Consider the following 22,532-nt stretch of genomic DNA (forward strand, 5'->3'; position numbering starts at 1 on the left):
GGGCACAACGTTAGATGGTTTTTATTTTTTTACTTTGGTTATAATTAAAATGTTATTGGTATTCTGCACCTAAAGTGAAATGAAAGAAACTGTATGTTCAGCAGAAGCAGTTTTTCTACCCATTCTATGTGAAATTAAGGGGGAAAAATCTTTTTGAGGGCTAAATTGATCAGTATAGGAGTTAGCTTTTGTTATTTATTTTCATATTAAATGAAATAATGTGTAGAAGGGTATTACCTTGCGGTAATAGCTACACAACCTGCAAATGCAGATCTTGCCTTCACTCTACTATGGTGAAGTTGTGCCAAGTAATTACCAGAAATGGTAGCTGCATGTTTTGAGAGAACTGTGAATATTTGGAACTTGAAATTTCCTCGCTGAGCTAACTTTCTGAGATAATGCTATTTCACTAACAGGGAAATTTGTGTGACATTACATTCAGCCTCTCTTTGTTAGACAGCTTAAAAGCACTCTCTGATATTAGAAGAGGAAGGAAGACTATGGGTAAATGGCGAGTTATGGTATCAAGACACAGAGTGGTGTAGAGAAGTGGCAGTAACAACAGTACAGAGTTAGGGAGAAGTTCAGCTGTGCTAGTGGAGGGGAAGTATGGAGCAGTGAGAGAAGCCTGGATTTTCTAAAGTTCTGTGCAGACAAGGTAAAAGTTATGACAGTAGGGAGAAGAAAGCATTTGGGCAGAGTGGCAGGTTTTGTTGTCCCAATTATAATAATGCTAATTCCAAGTATTCCAAAAAGCATGCAATTAAATAATTGGGTTATTCTAATTTGCCTTCTGGGTCCTGAGCCTTTAAGGTACACTTGGGTCATCTTTTCAAGATTTTCCTTGAAAACATGAAAGCTAGAAGCTGAAATTTGTATAGAATTGAAGTATACCAGGAACTGAAGCTTTAAGAAAAACAAAAAATGTCACAAGACTTACCACAGAATCATGAGAGTTACCAGCACTGCTGCTGTTGAGAGGGTACATACGCCCATTGTGAATGTAATATGTGGTTGGCTTCTAGACCTCTGACTGTACCTGAACTCCATGGTAGCACTGCTTGATAGAAAGGCTTTTCCCATCTCCATTTAAGTTATATAACTGCACATACACTCTTCAATATGGGTCTTGCCACAGTAATTCAACTTTTATCATCTCCCAGCGAGATTACTGCTATATGCTCAACATGGGGCCACATTTGACTCCCACTCAGAAATTTCAGCTAATGTTGCTTCCTGCTTGCTTTGCATTGTCAGTCATCGAGAACATATAACCTCTTCAGAAGCTTCACTGTCTCATTTGTTTCCGGACACAATTCATTCAAAAAGGTTTTGATACATACAGTTCTACCCGGTATCAATCCTGGGTACCAGGCATAGTGCCTTTCTTACCATCAACACTGTCTATGACAGAGCCAGTAAACGTCTGAGAAAGGAAGCAGTGTTCTTGGTAGAGGGTTCTGGACTCTAGAACTCAGGATCTGGTGGCCCAGTCAAAGAAGCAGTTCTGGAAATCTTAAAAGCAGGGTGCAAGGCTTATCCGTGAATTCATGCAGATCTTTCTCGGAGCAGGTCAGGGATGAGACTATGGAAGATGTGGAGTTTTGGGGGAGAAGTCCCTGTAATCTGTTTGAGTTTTTGTTCTTTGTATAGGTTTTCTTTGCTTAAGATTTTGTTTACTGTAGAGAAGCATATTTCCTGAATAAAAAATGAATACATACATAAATGTGAAGCAGTCCATTATATTGGGCCAAAAAAAAAGAATATTCCCCTCTCTTCCTCCAGTTTGAATTGCAAATCTTTGAAATTTCCTTTTGATCTGAATCTCAGTTATGGTCTGCAGCACGTGTCACTTACCCAAGTTTTCTTGATTATCTAAACCCCTGTTTATAGGGATGTTCCCTCCAAAACATTTTGGAGAAAATGTTGTACTGCAAGCAACAAAATATGTAAACTTTACTTGTAGTAAGAACATGATTTTTTTTAGCCTATTTTTAAATAGTAGTTTTGGTTTGGCATATCTGGAATACTTACATTTTCTTATTTTGTCCTCAAGGTAATCGGAATCCTTTGTAAATCTATTCTGAAGAACCCTCGAAATTAGAAATATATCATCTCTAAGTTCTTTTCTTTTCCCAAAACCATGAACTTTTCCAGTTCATGTCGTGTTTTGAAATTCTATACGGAGGGGTTCCAGAGTGCTGCCTATAAACTGTAATCTGTTACCCTATTCCTCTTGTGAATACATTGCTGCTGTCCTGCCTGGAAAAAAGTTGATTGTGGGAAAGGGAGAGAACTGGCTCAAGAGAGACTGCGCTAAGATTCTACTCCATACAGACTCCAACAAGAGACTGCTGAATTGGAATTAATTTGAAAACTGGATACAATTAACTTAGGCTTGAATAGAGACTGGGAGTGGATGGGTCATTACACAAAGTAAAACTATTTCTCCATGTTTATTTCTCCCCGCCACCCCTCATTGTTCCTCAGACATTCTTGCAACTGCTGGAAATGGCCCACCTTGATTATCCCTACAAAGTTTTTTCTCCCTCCCCCAGACCCCCATTCTCCTGCTGGTAATAGCTCACCTTAAGTGATCACTGTCGTTACAGTTTTCAGATTAGCAGCCGTGTTAGTCTGTATTCGCAAAAAGAAAAGGAGTACTTGTGGCTCCTTAGAGACTAACAAATTTATTTGAGCATAAGCTTTCGTGAGCTACAGCTCACTTCATCGGATGCATTCCAATGAAGTGAGCTGTAGCTCATGAAAGCTTATGCTCAAATAAATTTGTTAGTCTCTAAAGTGCCACAAGTACTCCTTTTCTTTTCTCGTTACAGCGTGTATGGTAACACCCATTGTTTCATGTTCTCTATGTATATAAATCTCCCCACTGTATTTTCCACTGAATGCATCCGATGAAGTGAGCTGTAGCTCACAAAAGTTTATGCTCAAATAAATTTGTTAGTCTCTAAGGTGCCACAAGTACTCCTAGACTTTATATTGGCTTCCTAAGAACAGAATTACTGGAATTGAGTATTAGGTCTCCAGGGATGATCTTGCAGGGTGCTGAGTGCCTTCAACTCCCCCTGAAGTCTGCTTAAGTTCTTGGCAGTTAAGGGCACATCCACATGCTTCAGGAGGTGCTGAACATCTCATAGAATCAAATCCTAAAAGCAGCTGCCTTGAACGCTGATCACAATCATCTTTGCTAGTTTGAAAAGGCTTATGCAAGAGCAAGGAGCCATTTCTTGCTATTGTTTTGCTTTGGAATGTGTCTGTCATTAAAAATCTGTATTTATTTTTCTTTGTTGAAAATTTATGAATAGTATTAGACCTATAATTAATCATATTAAGTTATATGAAAACTTTGAAATCTTCTTTGCATAAATTGTGGTTAAAACTCTCTAGAGTATAAGCTTAATATTGTTTTCTGTAATTTACGTTGACATGGGAGGAAGATTAGATCTTTAACATAATTATGCAATGTTTGGCAGATTCTGAGGGTAAATTTTAAGTGATTAGAATAAAGGAATAATTCAAACAAAAAAAGAAAAAAGAAAAAAGTAGTCTAAAGGAAAACTTAGTTAAGTATAGATTTATTTGGTGCTTGCCCCCTCTTATCAGGGTATATGGGGGAAGGGGAAATTCAGCCAAGAAAAGTGACTTTTTCTACCTGCCAGACTGGTTTTCTGTTCAGCAGAGACAATAACTTGGGCAGATTGGTGTTCCTTCGGTCTACAAACAGAAAGACCATCACAGAATTTATTTCCATTGAGCAGCTCTCTTTAGGATCTCTTCTTGGCAGGTTCCCCAGGTTCCTTAGCTACTATATACAACAGTTGAAGAAAACCTCAAAACTTTGTGCAACAGGAGCAATCAACAGGAGCGTACATAAAACAAGCAAAGGGTAACATTCTTACAGGGGAAAGGACAATTTAGGGCCTTTCAGGAATAGAACAAGTGAAGGCCCTAACAGAAGCCAGTTCTAGGAGTGTTCCAGATTATATTTTCTCTATAGAAAACTGTGAAAGGTATAAGGAAGTCCCTTTTCTGTGCAGCATAGGCTCCAGTTTCAACAGCCAAGAGACATCAATATTCATTCCCATGTAAACTCTGTACATTGGAAGAAAGACTTTGTTTATATGTCTGCTGCTGAGAGCTTACATCCAAAGGCAGTGGATAGCTTGGTGGTTTGAGCATTGGCCTGCTAAACCCAGGGTTGTGAGTTCAATCCTTGAGAGGGTCATTTAGGGATCTGGGGAAAAAATTGGAGATTGGTCCTGCTTTGAGCAGGGGGTTGTACTAGATGATCTCCGGAGGTCCATTCCAACCCTGATATTCTATGATTTTATGATCAAATGAAGCCTTTCCTTTCACCTTGTGAAGGCACCTGTCTAGGTAGATTAGACAGACACATAAAATGGGTACCCCAGTAGGGGAGAGGATGCACTTGTTTAGGATTTGGAAAAAATCTGGAAAATCGTGTTTAGTATTGAGAATGTACATCCATGTATGAAATCATCTCTGTAACATCTAATTCTTGCATTTTAGAAGCCACAATGACAACTAGAAAGCTTGGACATGGATACATGTAATCCAACAACAGAGGCTTTCTTTTTTGGGCCCTTGGATCTGGGATCCCTTTTCTGAGCTTTAACTGCTGAGTTATTTTTGAACAATGGCATCTGCAGTGGCCATGTATTTGTCGACTGTTGTAACTGGTCATTAACAGTAAGCTGCCGCCTTGAGATACTTCCTAAGTGATGACTGTCTGTTGCCCATGTTCTTCAACTTCCTTCTAGTTTGGGATATTTTGGCAATGGGTTTGATCCATGAGAGCTACAAGATAGGGAGCAAGATAATTAGTTTTATAACGTAGCATATGTGGTGGATACAGTGTTCATCATTAAAGTCATCGTTTGCCCAAAAACCATAGATTTCCTGTATAATATAGGAGGCAACGACGTGGTTTCATTTGGCAAGTACTTATTTTTTGTTAAAAGATATCTACTGTGTTTGTGACAGTTTTACTATGCGAGGTGAAAATGTTATGTTGACCAGACATTAGGAAACCTAAGGAGATCATCTCCCTTCACTGAGGAAGAATAGGTGTCTGCCTGGCGTGTGCTGGAACATCGGCACATCTGGAATATTTTAGCTACTACCTATCCCAGTGAGGTGCAGTAGCAACTTTTAAAATGACAGGACTTCCCTTGGGAAGCCAATCAGGAATGCTTCTACTCATGCAAATGAAGCAAACAGCCCACCATATCCAGGTTGAAAAATTCCGGATACTAACCTGTGAGAGGGAAGTAATATGCTGACTTCAAATTACACATATTTAAGTATAATATGTGCTATTAATGCTGTTGTATACGTATTATTTTTTGTATTTGGACTTTATTAAAGCCACATTTTGTTACCAATTCATTGCATCCTTGATATACTATGTCTTGAGGCTATGCCTTGTTTAAAACAAACAACTGCCAAGCTGTTTTGTGTAGAGGGTATTTTGGTGTGAAAATTACAGCTCTCTACCTGCATAAACTACCTTTCACTTTAAAAATTAGTTAGATGGCAGAAAAAAATCTATTGGCTTTTGTACTGTGAGCCTGAAGAAGTGTTATTTATTTTATTATATTTGTTTCAGTTATTCTGGTGAGGACAATGTTTTCCACAGCTCTTCTTACCTGTTGGCAGCAAACCATCCTCGTTAGTACATCCCAAGTGTGTGTGTTTTCACATCTCCACATATTTTCCCCTTTTTTTCCCTTTGACACAGCAAAAGCAAATAAACTTTGAAGAGGCCTCTCCAGGGACTTGTGAACCATTATAAAATTGATACTTAGATTTTAGCAGTTCTTATTTTTTCAATGTGGTGTGGAATGACTATCCCTCTGATTACTGTCTGAATTTTGTTAAGGAAATTATCTTAACTGAACTTTCAGCATATAATTACATGTAAAGCAAAACATGCAACTTTTCTTAATAAATACTCACTTGTGGTTAAAAGAAAAAAAGCAGGGGTCTCAGTTTAAGTTTTAATAACGTAATCAAAAGGTATTTTACTGCTATTGTGTAAGAAGCTGTTACTGAAGTTGAAGTTAGACATATTGTGTGACTTTTTTTTTTAAATTTGAAGTAGTTTGCTAACTCCCTCGGGCCCTTAACTTTGACACTTATGTAATCTGCATTATGCAAACTAATACCAGTTCCTTAGTCAGTCAGATTTTCAGACTTTGAAAAGTTCCTTAAATAGCTAACTGATTATTTTGAGCCACCAGATTTTATCAATCTTCCACGTGAGAGGATTGGAAGTTCCAAATACGTGCAAGATCTGACCTCTCCACTCCAGCTAGTTCAGCCTTCTTGCACTTTTTTGTTTGTCACTTGCTTGCAGCTTGAACTGTAATTTCAACAGGAATATTTTGTTTCTAATTTAATCAGACTTTACTCCAGCTATCCTTTTTCTGGCAGGCCATCCACAGAAGACAGGAAGTACTTAAACCCAAAGTCTACATACATACATCTGAGGCAGTTAAGTTTTGTTTTCTAGATGATGTCTTGCATGTCAGTCTGCTATGCTCACTTTGCTGTGCAAAAGGTTATTTAACTATGCCAGGGAAGGAGGCATTACAGGCAGAGATCTGATGAGTTTGGGGAATTAATCCGTCCCCCCCCCCGAAATCCTTGTGCCATTAAAATCAGTTGATAGGGAACAACAGTGATTCTAAGCTAAAAAGATATGTACATAAATGTTTTGTCTTCAGCAGAGGGATGGAAAAAGTGAAAGTGAGAATTTGCATGTTTCTTGTAGAAGTAATCAAATGCTGAGATATTACAGTGATGGGCATGGTGCAAGTACATGGATGAATAGATAGCCTTAATGTTATAGGAAAGGAGTACTGGTGGCACCTTAGAGACTAACAAATTTATTAGAGCATAAGCTTTCGTGAGCTACAGCAACAAAGCCCGTTGCCAACTCTGTCCACATATCTATTCAGGGGATACCATCATAGGGCCTAATCACATCAGCCACACTATCAGAGGCTCGTTCACCTGCGCATCTACCAATGTGATATATGCCATCATGTGCCAGCAATGCCCCTCTGCCATGTACATTGGCCAAACTGGACAGTCTCTACGTAAAAGAATGAATGGACACAAATCAGACGTCAAGAATTATAACATTCAAAAACCAGTTGGAGAACACTTCAATCTCTCTGGTCACTCGATCACAGATCTTAGAGTGGCTATACTTCAACAAAAAAGCTTCAAAAACAGACTCCAACGAGAGACTGCTGAATTGGAATTAATTTGCAAACTGGATACAATTAACTTAGGCTTGACTAGAGACTGGGAGTGGAGGAGTCATTACACAAAGTAAAACTATTTCCCCATGGTATTTCTCCCTCCCACCCCACCCCCCACTGTTCCTCTGATATTCTTGTTAACTGCTGGAATTAGCCTACCTTGCTTGTCACCATGAAAGGTTTTCCTCCTTTCCCCCCCCTGCTGCTGGTGATGGCTTATCTTAAGTGATCACTCTCCTTACAGTGTGTATGATAAACCCATTGTTTCATGTTCTCTGTGTGTGTGTATATAAATCTCTCCTCTGTTTTTTCCACCAAATGCATCCGATGAAGTGAGCTGTAGCTCACGAAAGCTTATGCTCTAATAAATTTGTTAGTCTCTAAGGTGCCACCAGTACTCCTTTTCTTTTTGCGAATACAGACTAACACGGCTGCTACTCTGAAACCTGTGATTATGCAAGGCACTGAATTTAGCCGTATAGAGTGGAAATCTGTCAACTTCATGAAAAAACTCGCACAGATACAGACAGACATCATCTTCCTCTCCAAATGCAAACAGATGGACATCATACTGAAAGGACTGAAGGTAAAAAATCCATTACAATCTACATACCACACGGACTATGCTGACAGCTTGTGCCACACACTCTCAAAGAAACTGCGGAACCACCTGATCAACATCCTCTACAGCAAACAGGGAAAGATTAAGAATGAGCTCTCAAAACTGGATACTCTCATAAAGAACCAACCTTCCACACAAACTTCCTCGTGGCTGGACTTTACAAAAACTAGACAAGCCATTTACAAAACACACTTTGCTTCTCTACAAAAGAAAAAGGACACTAAGCTATCTAAACTACTATATGCCACAAGGGGCCACAACAATGGTTCCCGTAACCCACCCAGCAATATTGTTAATCTATCCAACTATACTCTTAGCCCAGCAGAAGAATCTGTCCTATCTCGGGGCCTCTCCTTTTGCCCCTCCACCCCCACGAACATGATACAGTTCTGTGGTGACCTAGAATCCTATTTTCGACGTCTCAGACTCAAGGAATATTTCCAACACACCTCTGACCAACATATTAACCCACAGAGACCTTCCTGCCAACACTACAAAAAGAAGGATTCTGGGTGGACTCCTCCTGAAGGTCGAAACAGCAGCCTGGATTTCTACATAGACTGCTTCCGCCGATGTGCACGAGCTGAAATTGTGGAAAAGCAGCATCGCTTACCCCATAACCTCAGCCATGCAGAACACAGTGCCATCCACAGCCTCAGAAACAACTCTGACATCATAATCAAAAAGGCTGACAAAGGAGGTGCTGTCGTCATCATGAATAGGTCGGAGTATGAACAAGAGGCTACTAGGCAGCTCTCCAACACCACTTTCTACAAGCCATTACCCTCTGATCCCACTGAGAGTTACCAAAAGAAACTACAGCATTTGCTCAAGAAACTCCCTGAAAAAGCACAAGAACAAATCCGCACAGACACACCCCTGGAGCCCCGACCTGGGGTATTCTATCTGCTACCCAAGATCCATAAACCTGGAAATCCTGGACGCCCCATCATCTCAGGCATTGGCACCCTGACAGCAGGATTGTCTGGCTATGTAGACTCCCTCCTCAGGCCCTTCGTTACCAGGACTCCCAGCTATCTTCGAGACACCACCGATTTCCTGAGGAAACTACAGTCCATTGGTGATCTTCCTAAAAACACCATCCTAGCCACTATGGATGTAGAAGCCCTCTACACCAACATTCCACACAAAGATGGACTACAAGCCGTCAGGAACAGTATCCCCGATACTGTCACGGCTAACCTGGTGGCTGAACTTTGTGACTTTGTCCTGACCCATAACTATTTCACATTTGGTGACAATGTATACCTTCAAATCAGCGGCACTGCGATGGGTACCCGCATGGCCCCACAGTATGCCAACATTTTTATGGCTGACTTAGAACAACGCTTCCTCAGCTCTCGTCCCCTAATGCCCCTACTCTACTTGCGCTACATTGATGACATCTTCATCATCTGGACCCATGGAAAAGAAGCTCTTGAGGAATTCCACCACGATTTCAACAATTTCCGTTCCACCATCAACCTCAGCCTGGACCAGTCCACACAAGAGATCCACTTCCTGGACACTACGGTGCTAATAAGCGATGGTCACATAAACACCACCCTATATCGGAAACCTACTGACCGCTATTCCTACCTACATGCCTCTAGCTTTCATCCAGATCATACCACTCGATCCATTGTCTACAGCCAAGCGCTACGATATAACCGCATTTGCTCCAACCCCTCAGACAGAGACAAACACCTACAAGATCTCTATCATGCATTCCTACAACTACAATACCCACCTGCTGAAGTGAAGAAACAGATTGACAGAGCCAGAAGAGTACCCAGAAGTCACCTACTACAGGACAGGCCCAACAAAGAAAACAACAGAACGCCACTAGCCATCACCTTCAGCCCCCAACTAAAACCTCTCCAACGCATCATCAAGGATCTACAACCTATCCTGAAGGACGAGCCATCACTCTCACAGATCTTGGGAGACAGACCAGTCCTTGCTTACAGACAGCCCCCCAATCTGAAGCAAATACTCACCAGCAACCACACACCACACAACAGAACCACTAACCCAGGAACCTATCCTTGCAACAAAGCCCGTTGCCAACTCTGTCCACATATCTATTCAGGGGATACCATCATAGGGCCTAATCACATCAGCCACACTATCAGAGGCTCGTTCACCTGCGCATCTACCAATGTGATATATGCCATCATGTGCCAGCAATGCCCCTCTGCCATGTACATTGGCCAAACTGGACAGTCTCTACGTAAAAGAATGAATGGACACAAATCAGACGTCAAGAATTATAACATTCAAAAACCAGTTGGAGAACACTTCAATCTCTCTGGTCACTCGATCACAAACCTAAGAGTGGCTATCCTTCAACAAAAAAGCTTCAAAAACAGACTCCAACGAGAGACTGCTGAATTGGAATTAATTTGCAAACTGGATACAATTAACTTAGGCTTGAATAGAGACTGGGAATGGATGAGTCATTACACAAAGTAAAACTATTTCCCCATGGTATTTCTCCCTCCCACCCCACCCCCCACTGTTCCTCTGATATTCTTGTTAACTGCTGGAATTAGCCTACCTTGCTTGTCACCATGAAAGGTTTTCCTCCTTTCCCCCCCCTGCTGCTGGTGATGGCTTATCTTAAGTGATCACTCTCCTTACAGTGTGTATGATAAACCCATTGTTTCATGTTCTCTGTGTGTGTGTATATAAATCTCTCCTCTGTTTTTTCCACCAAATGCATCCGATGAAGTGAGCTGTAGCTCACGAAAGCTTATGCTCTAATAAATTTGTTAGTCTCTAAGGTGCCACCAGTACTCCTTTTCTTTTTGCGAATACAGACTAACAAGGCTGCTACTCTGAAACTTAATGTTATAATTATTCTCCTCACTGTTTTTATGTCAATGTCATTCCATTGACTTCAGTGGAGTTACTCCTAATTTACACCAACATGAAAGGAGAATTGGCGCCACTAGGCTGCATTCCTCCAACATTCCTCTGGGGTTACACAGTATGAGAGCAGAATTTGACAATACCATCTTCTTACATTTTGTTTCACAGCCTTAGAAAATGTAAAAGCAATTCTTCTATTTAAGAATTTTACCCTTGCAGCCAGTTGGCTTTGGTAATATGTGCAGGTAGCTTGACTAATAAGGATTACAGCATTAAATAGGAAGCCTCTCAGGTTTCCGCCCTGAGTTTCTACTGTGGAACCAATGGCAGTCCTGCGGTTAATGCTAGACAGACTCTTCATGTTGATTTTATAAAACATTTTGCCATTTAGAACTCTGATTTTTTCCTGGAAGACTTGAGGAAAAGTCAGAGTTATTAAGGACATGGAGGCGAATTTATACTGTTACTTTCTTGTCTTCAGGACATTTCACTCCATTTGAGTTTACGTAATAAGATTTGTTCCTCTCAAAATGTTTTGCATTCCTAGGTCATTTTAATTTTTATGCATAAACTAAAAATCAAACTAATGCCTTTCTCCTGGGAAATGCATTGGCCTCAAGAAATATATAAATATTCAATAATAATTATCTATGTCAACAGCTATAATGATAAACCAACAGCGTGCAGCAAAAGAACAAAGTGCACATCATATAAAACTAATAGAATTCCTGCATGATGAATGTAGCTGAGTTCTAACAAATTAAATTTATCCTACAAGTTAATGAAACTATAGCAAATATACAAAAAGTTGTACCTTTGCCTGTAATACTCTGTGGGGGTCATGAATATCTCATGAAAATAAGGTCACTACTCTAAGTGCCAAGGAACATGTCTTATCTATGCTAGTAAAGCACAGTGAAAGTTAACAATGGGACTACTCACATGAGGTAGAGTAACAGTTTTATTCTTGGATTTGCCACAGCTCTGGAACTGCCAAGCAGTATGAAGTTGTCATCTAGTAACATTCAGGACAATGTCATCTTATTCTGAAAGTTATCCAACAAATTCTGGTATTAACAAAATCATCATCTTGAGATGTGAATAGGTTATATAATTTCACTACTGCTAATTACAGACAGTGTAGGCAGTGGTGGTGAAGGTTGCTTAAAATTAAACTGAACCAAATTTCATTTAGATGGGGGATGGAGATAAATGGGACACTGTCAATTTAAATTTCATCCAAAATTTAAATTAAAACAAACAAACAAAAAAGTACAAAACCCAAGAGCCATGTTGTAATGACAGTAGGACCTTTGAAGTAGGCACAACTATTACACACGTTTCTGTGAGTGTTTTAAATTGAAATGTGAACAGTTATTTTTAAAGAAATAAGCATTGCATTGCAAGCTCTGGTATGCAGACATTGAAAGTGAACCTGACTATAAAGCAAAGTGAAATTGACTTCATTAACCTTTCACTGACCATACTGAGAGAACCTGATCCAGCACCTGCAGAAGTCATTGGAAAGGGTCCCTTTGACTTTAATGGGGGTTGGATCGGGCCCATATGACATAAACAGCTAAAAGTAAATTGGAATTCAAAATTCTTTCCAGTGTAGTAATATAAAGCACTGCTATCAATATAGATAGATAAATATGTTTAACATGTAGGATTTTTTTATCTCACAGTAAGCTCTGTACTTACTGGTTTCAGTGAAAATACCAGGAGAGAGGCTAGTCTTTCTCTGAGTTACCTTAAACCAGGAAGGCCTTTTGAATTCTGCTGTGTTTTCTTTATAGCCTCTCATGGCAGGGGAATGGCGCATGGAGCAATTGTTCTGTGAATGATAGGAAATGCCAATAGCCAGCCCTTATTGCTTGCTGCTAGGCTACTTTTGGTAGCTTACAAAGGGATCTAGGATATAGGAAATTACTTTTAAAGTAGGAGAACAAGAGCAGAAGCATTAGCTGCTTAAGAGGCTAGTGGGCTTCCTTACTCTTATATTTTGGGAATGTTTTCACAGTTGTGTAAATGATGGCGTGTGCTATAGGTCCAAAAGGGTCTGTCTCAATGGAGCTCCCCAAAAAAGCAAATATGGTGGCCAGCTAATTTTTAAAGTATTCAGTTCAGTAGCTCATTCTATATGAGTGAGTTCTATCTACTGCATGACCAAGCAGCTAGGGGCATGGCAATGACAGCCTACAATATGATGAAACTGGGAAAGCCTGGGTCTTCATTCTGTCCAGGCTTTCAGCATTCCTCCACACTGTAGTTTGACACTTTTTATTAGTGCTAAGTATCAGGGTGCAGCCGTCTTAGTCTGTATCCACAAAAACAAGGAGTCCAGTGGCACCTTAAAGACTGATTTATTTGAACGTAAGCTTTCGTGGGTAAAAACCCCACTTTAGTGTTGCCGTCAAAGCCTATGCTGCCAAATATCATTCAATGATGTTAAACCCTTTCTCCAGATGTGGAAAATATAGAAGACAATCTGAGGGGAAACTTAGACCTCAGCCAGACCATTTTAAATGATGCCCATTTACAGTAAAATGTGTTTTAAGGTTAGTTAATATTTTAAATGTGGAATTTTAATTGTGCACCATGTCTGAATTTAAAAAAAAATTCCATTGTGTTTTTGTCAGCTCTCCATAGGCTCTTAGGGCAGGAAGAATTTTTAAAGAACAGTTTGATCACCAGACAGCCTTTTTGTAAACTTTCCCAACTCTCTCTCTTTCACCTGTAAGTTCCTTCCCACAATGTATGCTTTGAACTCCATCAGCTGGGCTCCTGTTGTTCATCTTCCTGAAAACCGGCCCAGAATTTCAGTAGAGACCTATAAATTTCATTTTGTGTAAAAATAGTAGTAAAAATTAAATTAAAGGAAGATGCAGGTGGATAGTGTCTCTCAAATCAGCTCTTCTGGAGAAATGGCATTTTTCCAGCAGCTGCTGTTTAATATTTGGTACTTGTGAGTCTAAATCTATAAGCGAACTGTATACTGGAGATAATATATTGCTCTTTCCCCCTTCTGATTAATCAAACATGCTGGAACAATCTGCACAGAATAGGATTGTTGGTGATTTTTGCCAGATCTTGCTGTCATGAACATAATATACAACTGAATTGAAATGATGCCATCATATGCTTGATAAATGTTGGTTTAAATCACATTCAAACTGTTCCTGGATTATAGTTGTGGCAGCAAAATGACTACACATACTCTCATGAAAGTAAAAATGTTTCACAGTGAGTTAGAAATACCGTATCTGGTTGATTTATATACGTTATATTCTAAGCTATCTAGTCGCTTAAATGAGCTTACAGTAATGATGGCAGGGTAAAGGGCTAGAGGAGGCTTTCACACAGAGGAGAAATATACTCATGGCTCCATTTAATATCTATCTTTTATATGATTTTTGTCTAGTATCAAAATTATTTGGGCCAAGTTCTACTGCATTATCCATATATAACTACATTGACTTCAGGGGGGTTGGCTGCATACACATCAGTATCTCTTTCCCTCACAAACACTTCTTCACATGCTTAATCCTGCTGGGGAAAATTCTTGAATGTTCACAACTTACCTTTTAAGGAAATGGCATATATGTACAGCGTGCAAGTTTAATGTGGCTTAAAAAAAAAAACAGACACGCAAATGTAAGGAAAATGTTGGATCCATGGTTAATTTGTGGGTGGCACTTGCCAGCCGAGATTCTTCTAAGGAGGACATGCTTTATCCTGTTTTGGGTCCAACACTGTGTGTGTATATTGGCACTTGGCATACCTGTCACTTTTGCAGCACACACATTCACATCGCCAGCTCTGCTCCCATCTGGCTTCATGTTGGTTGAGGGTTTCCCAAAATACTTTCAAGTACCTGAAACTTACTAGACTGATTTTATATCAAGAAAGCTCCTTTGTTTTACTTTTACAGTCTTCACTTGAAGTGTTTTGACATCATTTTGGTCTCCAATAGCCATTGCTATAACCATCCATCCTTGCTACTCTTTGCGTGGCTAATAGCTGCTCTATTTTGTTTCTGTTCCGCTGGAACCTTCCTTTCTCCAACACCACTTTTCCTCCTGCAGATTGTGTTACTAACGAGTATGCATAAATCTCTCTTGTTTACTTGACTTGGGCTCTGCTTGCTGCTCAAAACTGCCAGCTACACCATTTCTTCACATTACATTACATCATCATACAACAATGAAATTTCAGCAATATACTCCTCACTTCAGAAGGATTAAAGGATACCCTTACATCAGGCTGTCTTCTGCAAAGGATTTTAATGGCAATGAATTGCTTAAGCCTGGACAAATAATTTCACTGTGACTCATGCGTGAGGCAAAGCACAGAACTTGCAGCTCCCAGAGTAGGGGGTGGGGTTTCACTGGTTTTAAGAGATCGGTGTGATCTCTTACCCCTAGGCTTTCTAGGGGTTTTCAGAAGGCAGCCTTACACTGGTCTTCCTCAGCCCCTGCAGTAGGGGAATTGTCTCCCAGCCACAAAAAGGGTTTTTAGGGCACTTTTATGCCACTCTGGCCCCTTTACCTGGGATACAGTTACTAGAGCTGGCATGTTTACTTACTAAATGTACAAGAACAACATATTTACTTGCAACATGTTTTTCATTTGAACATATGACTGACTTAGCTTTTCATATTTTTCATTTAGCTTTGAAATAAAAAAACCCCAATATTCTTTCAAAGGACAAAATGCATGAAACAATAAATCATACTCAAGAGAAGTAAATAATATAAATATATCATCTCCTGTTTGAAAAGACCACACAAATGAACACAGACAGCTAAGTGTACAAAAAAGTGAGCATCTTTTAGCGAATATATAATTTATAGATTATTAGCATTAAAAATAAAACTAGAAAGATAAACCATCACAAGATGTTGTTATTGATATTCAGGGAGCAAGGATAGACACAACCTTTCAGCATCTGAATCCAGGTAATCACTTATATAAAATAAGGTCTTTTATTATTATTATTATTATTAAGCTAAAACAGATTATAATTTGTTTCTCTGGGTGTCTTTCTACATGCCATTAATTAAAAGAAATGTAGTGGGAAATAATAGTGAGCCAGGAAACCTAGGCCCAGGTCTTGCAACTAGAAGCATGTGAGCATACCCCTGCACTTGCATGGAATCTCATATTTAAGTCAATGAGAATCCACTAGTGCAGGAGGCCACCCGTGCAGTGAATTGCAGGATCAGAGCCCAGATAATAATTTAGATGACAACGCTAATAGTTTTCTAATGGGGATTATGAGTTGTTGTTAGAGATGATATGAAAAAAATGATATTTTACTAAACTACATTTCAATTTTTCTTCTATTATGTTGTGAAAACAACTACAATCCTACAACTTATAATAGAAGTATTTTGCAAAAGGGTACAGGATATAGTTCCAGTATGTTTAAAGAAACAAAGTGAACCTTTAATTAAGAGATTCTTAATAGCAATAATCTAAGGTATCCAAAATCTGAATATTTGTAGATTTAATAAATTTTCCATACATTCTAAATTACATAGAACAAGCATATTGTTTTAAGTGCATTAGTAAGTTTGAGTGCTGCTCTTCTCTAAAGGGTAGGCTTTGATCTATCAGTCTTAGTTTCGTTTTCTGTATATCATTAGTATGTTCTAAATGTACAAGGTGTTTTTTTTTTTAAATTAGAGTCTGAAATTTGTCAAATTTAGTTTGAGGAACTTTTATTTTAGAGAAAAATAAGAGTCAGTGAGATATAAGGAACAGAATGTGGTAAAGAAATGAGGTCAGATTTCTATTCAGAAGAAAGAAAGACAGTACTGAGGTAGCTGGAGAATGAATGGGCTATCAAATCTGCATTTTCAGGGACCTTGAGGTATCTTACTGTCTCATCAAAGTGTGCATAATGTTGATGGAATTTATTTGTGTATCAGGGCAAGGATGAATCTCATATATTTCTATTTACCTTCAATATTGGTATTTCTGCTATCACAGTGCTGTCTATAGCCTGCTGGAAGTGATCTAATACCTGGAAGTACTATAGCAATGCTATTAGAATATCTCATCGTATTTATAATTTGTCCAACATACAGTGATGCTACCCTACCCAACTTATTTTCCTTACATAAAATATGTTGTCTTTTGGGAAATTTTAGTTATTAGCCTTAATATAAAATGCACCCCAGGATGCCTTGTTGTTCTTCTTTTTTTTTTTTTGTACTTACTCTACTAGGTACCTAAACTCCATTTAACGCTCATATTAATTTATTATTCTCACTAATAATATTACAGGAGGCAGTAGTGAAATTATTATTGTATTTCCTAAATCTTATCTTAGTAAAAGTAATTAGCTTGGTTTTATTTTTGAAAATTTTTTCAAAATCTGTCTCTTTGTGGAGTTAACAAAGTTGCACTCTGGAGTTTAGCGTGGTAACCTAAGAGGGTTAAACATTGGAAAATTTTGCAAGTGTATGCATTTCAAACAGCAAAGCAATTTGGTATGTTTTTCTGTTAAGTCCCTTTAAACAGAGAGATTTCTTCAATTTTCTGAAGTAAAAAAAAAAGCATGTGATGTAAGTTATTAAAGACTTCCGTTTGGTGTTTTAGAAATGCAGATAATTTGCTGCAACAAAAATGTTTGAGTTTAAGGAACTGATTTGAATTATTGAAGTCAGTAGCACTGCTTAAGTGCAACGCTAGATTGGGGCCAGAGTGCTCATCGCTAGGCAGGATTGAGCTCCCGAACTTCAAAGAGGTCATAAATTGGCCTCTAATTTTTTAGAGCAATTTTACATAGCCATTTTTGGGCAGGAAATTTTTGATTGCAAGGTTTGCATAGGTGGAAATGCATTTTTGCACGCAAACTGTATCTGTATGGGCTGGTGGGCTTTGTACATACACAGTGTGAGGCTCTGAACCAAGTACTTTTAGAGGTTGCTTTTATATACACAGTTCTTAAATCATTACTAATCACTTATAGCTAGTGCCCAGTGTTGGGCTGGCGTATGGTTGCCCAGGTGGTAGCAGGTGTAGAGAGTGGAATTTGGTAATATGCAGGAAAAAAATGACAGGGCTCAGCAAGAGCTTGGATGCAAGGAGGAAAGAAGAATGAGGAGTCAAGACTAAAGCAAGTTAGCATTGATAGGAGAGAGGAAAGAGGGGCAACTAAAGGAGACAAGATGCTCTCTTACGGAGAAACTGAATTTGAGACGGTGGCCAGCTGTCATAGAAGAAAGACTTTTAAAGTTGTGAACCCTGGACAAGAGGGAGAGGTCAAGGCTAGAAAGAGATTTGGGAATCATCTATCTAGTAGGAATGGGTGAAATCATCGGACAGGATAATTAATCTAGGATGAAATACACCCGTAGCAGAAGTCCAGCACAAGATGTTAAAATAGGACTTAAGTGGGACCAGTCCTCCGTATAGGGGTCAACTTCACCCTTAAAGGGGGAGAGAAGGATGGGGACATACTGAAGCTGCAGTCAGAAAGTTAGGAGTGGAACTTGGAAAGCTTAGAGAACAGAGTAAGTGTAAAAGAAGATTAGAGATTAATGATGGCAAAGGCAGCAGACAGATGAAGAACAGAAACAGATTAGTATCTTTTTCACATAGCTAGGCTGATACAAATGGAAATTTGGCCATCTAGATTTGTATAACAATCAAATCCAACTAGAGATTCATCTCATTCAAAGAGACAAAGAGAAGAGGAAAGAGTGGAATTTGTGCCTATGTTTAAAATTAGTTTGTGTGCATGATTTAACACATACTGAGAATGTTACCAAGTCAATGTGGCATGGCCATAGATGCTGATCCAAATGTAAAGACTGGAATAGAGATTTTACTGAAATTGAGATGAAAGGTCAGTGTATGTCAAGAACAGATACAGAACTTTTACCCAGAATAAAAATATGAACATATAAACTGTGGTTTTAGATGGGGAGTACTTTGCTGAAACAAGACAATAGCGCAATACTGTATGCTGAAACAAGGTAATAGTGCAATAAAATGACTTACAGATATTTCCATAGAGGTTTGCCAAACAAATGCTTATGCAAGCAGCAAAGCATTATATTTTATGATGTAAAACTTTTCATGTAATGCAAACCATTGCAATTCTCTAACAGATCCCCAAGCTAAATTTAAGTTCACTTTGTAGCTTCAGGCACCAGATAAAATAATATACATCGTTATGATTACTGAAATATTATGAGTCATGCCACAATCAGATTGGTAACCACTATTGTTCATATTCCATTTCCTACATTTGGAGGTAGGAATACATATGAAATAAATCACAATACATGACATTATGGAGAAGCTTTAAAAGTTTATCAGTGAAATAAATGAGAATTTAAAACTAGACAGCTTGATTTTTTTCTTTTTAAAAATCCATCCTGCACCTCTAATTGGAGAACCCTAGCTTACAGGGTTGTCAAACTTGAGTCTTTCACATGCACTAAATTCATTTGTTTTTTATTAGCATTTTGTGTATCCAAAGAAAGTTATAGAGGTGATTTCTATACCTGGCCAATCTGATTTTGGCAAATTCAACAGGGCAGTGGAAGATTCTCTTGGATTGTTGCTCAGTAGGTTATCAGAGATAGAAGAGGAGAAGAAGAAAGGAAATTATTAAGAACCTCTATGCACTACTGCAGTTTTTCAGTTGATTCATTGAGGTCAAGTACTTAATTACTACAACTAAGAGCTACTTCAGATATATGTACCCTTAATAATAGATTTCAAACTTGGTAGATGGTAGATTTCAAACTTCCCCAGCTAGGAATAACCTCTCCTTCCTCCAAATGCTGCAATATGTCCATAACAGTTTCTAGATTGGAAGATTTGCCAGTCTGTCTAGAGAGCACAGTAGTCACACAAATTATTCAGATTAGGCACAGGTGTGAAAACAGTGGTTTTATACGAATTAGCTGAATAACTCTGCAAGGGAAAGTGTATTGTAAAGGCTTTGCAAAGAATGTCCCATCACACAATTCATTGCACTTAATTATACCTGTTTATGCTTTTGGAAACAAAACAAGACAAATCTCCATGAAAATGAGAAAAGGAAAACATGGAGTTGAAGGGCCCTGGAAGCTGTCATTAAGATACAGGCTAGGAAAATCATAAAGATGATTTGGAGGGTCAAAAGCTCCCAAAATAAAAGTTTTATATAAAAAGAGCCATTCAAAGTAACATAATCCAAGAGGGGCACTATAAACTTTTATGCTGCTCCTTTATATGGAGATAAGGGAATGGATATACCAGTTTGTTCGATATGAATTTATAAGCATAACCGTGTGTAGACCACAAGGAGCTAAGGACATATAATACTGTACATAATCTGTCTCCTAGTCACAGTTAGTTCATGAAGAGAAGTTTATTCACAATTCAAGGTGTCTACACAACATGATGATAGCTGCACTAGGTAGAAAGTTATGACTCTCATTCTCTGTACATTCCTGATGTAATGTGACATAAGCTTAAACCAAGATACATTTTCCCTTAACATTATTTCCATAAATCACATTTATCATTTTGTGCCTGAGTGCTATCACTTTTCTGTCTACATCACTATTTTAACATTTTCAGTTAGACTATGTTTGACATTAGTATGGAGACACTTTACATAGATAGATAGATGTGACCTTTTTATTTAGGGCTGGAGTTGCCAAAACAGCCTGAACTGTGCTTGATGGTGCTGAACCACTTAGAATATAAACCTGCATTGGCCTACAAACTCAGCTCTGTACACCCTGAACACTGCACATTTCATTTTTAACAATGAAGTAATAAGATTAGAATGAAAAATAAAATGGAAACTGTTGTATAGTTTATATTCAAACAATACTATAAAAATGCACCAAAGCCAACTGTAATCCATATATATCACCTTCACACAGCAGGAGGAAAATGCCAACTTTTATGTAGCTTGCACCACTCATCTAAAAAAACAAAAAATGCAAAAAAAATCACACACCTCACTCATCCTTAAGTAAACAGCTTCTGTAAACATAGCCTACTTCTTGAAATTGGGATATATAAAATCACATAAGAAAGAATGGTGATCTGCAGGCTAATGCTAATTCAAATAATTACTTCAAGCCTATAATTACAGCAAATGAAAAAATATTTTGTTTGAAACAAAACATATTTAGGACCTGTCTTCCAAAAGTTGCATTCTGGTGCTCGTAATGCTGAGTTATCTGCGCATATGCATATCTGGGAGAATGGCCACTTATTCATTTGTACATACAAATACCTAATTTGTGTACATAGTAATGTTAATTACACATGCAAATTAAGCATACATATAAATAGGGCCAGATCTTCTAAAAATCAGGTCCTTGCTTTTATCAAAAATTTAAAAACTGCATTTCAATATTTTTAGTTGAAAAGGAGATTGGCACTTGCTCACAGATTGTAAACCACAGTATATTTCAGAAGCTAAACAACTTGAAAAAATGTTTGCAATAAATGCTTTCTTCTCGACTGTTGTTGTTTGTTTTAAAGTTTTGTATTCTCATTTTCCCACTTTCCCCATCTGTGAGGACTATGTACTGGGAAATGGTGACCACAGTATATACACTATGTCCAACTGGAACTCAAAATGTCTGCTTGATTATTAGTCTAGTTAAACCTTTTTATCTGGCTTTGATATGTTCACAGTGCTGCACTTGTTCATGCGCAAAATGAGCATTTGTAGAGCTAGGACTTTAGTTGACCTTCTTTATTGGTATCCCTTGTTCTCATGCATTTTAGCCGTGTACAATGGGATTTTTATGGTCCATACAGAGTTGACTGTTGGAATTCATGGCACTACTTTGTCTTCATCCGTGTTTCCTAGCTTTTGATGATGATCACATTTCACCTCAAGGGTAGACTTAAAATCTACATTTTGGCTCACCACAGCCTCTATTCTAGTTTTTTTGACATATATAAGAACTGGGAAATTTACTTTGTAGCACTGTGTAAAATTTTGTTTTGATGGTACAGTCAAGTAAAATTATATTTCATCATTATTCCTTTCTAATTATATTTTCTGCCCATATGATTGACTGCCTGAAATTCATAAATGGGTACCCAGTTCTCTGCAACTTTTCTGGCAATACTTATATTATCAAAATTACATTAGATGTGATTGACTGACAATTAGACCATGGTGACTTAAGTCGCCATTAATCCAATTGACAGGAAGTTATGTGTCATACTGGATCAAGGGTGCACTTTGATGCTGATCTGTCATCAAGGGTACACCACCCCAATCTGAGATGAGATTCATTGCTTTATTATGACAGGTTTCAGAGTAGCAGCCGTGTTAGTCTGTATTCGCAAAAAGAAAAGGAGTACTTGTGGCACCTTAGAGACTAACAAATTTATTAGAGCATAAGCTTTCGTGAGCTACAGCTCACTTCATCGGATGCTTTATTATGTTACTTCATCTCCTTAGTATTTGTATGCCTGATTTCTATCCAATTTGGATGATTATAGCTGGCCTCGTAGGAAGAACTTTGGGAAAACTAGAACTTCTCACAAATTCTACTACTAATCATTTTTCCAAGAACCTATCACACCTCTTGCCTACATATTACACTAGCTTCAGATTGACTTGTGGATTGAATGAGTACAAGGTGCTTTCATTCAGTTTTATGAACTCTGATATCTGAGCAACCCACAGTCTAAGGAAAGTACAGTAACATTTTAAAAACATGCATTGATTTTTT

The 22,532-nt window shown here is 38.3% G+C and overlaps 1 long non-coding RNA gene across 1 annotated transcript; it reads right to left on the reverse strand.

The window, feature by feature from the left end:
* Window positions 1-2,873: 2,873 nt before the first annotated feature.
* LOC122459939 lies at window positions 2,874-22,096 on the reverse strand. The gene is made up of 3 exons (XR_006280927.1): window positions 13,504-22,096; window positions 11,752-11,855; window positions 2,874-6,406 (listed from the first exon to the last, which is right to left on the reverse strand). It is a non-coding gene; the product is annotated as an uncharacterized LOC122459939 (long non-coding RNA).
* Window positions 22,097-22,532: the final 436 nt, after the last annotated feature.

This window comes from Dermochelys coriacea, chromosome 4 (genome assembly GCF_009764565.3).
Source record: "Dermochelys coriacea isolate rDerCor1 chromosome 4, rDerCor1.pri.v4, whole genome shotgun sequence".
In the NCBI taxonomy this organism is placed as follows: domain Eukaryota; kingdom Metazoa; phylum Chordata; order Testudines; family Dermochelyidae; genus Dermochelys; species Dermochelys coriacea.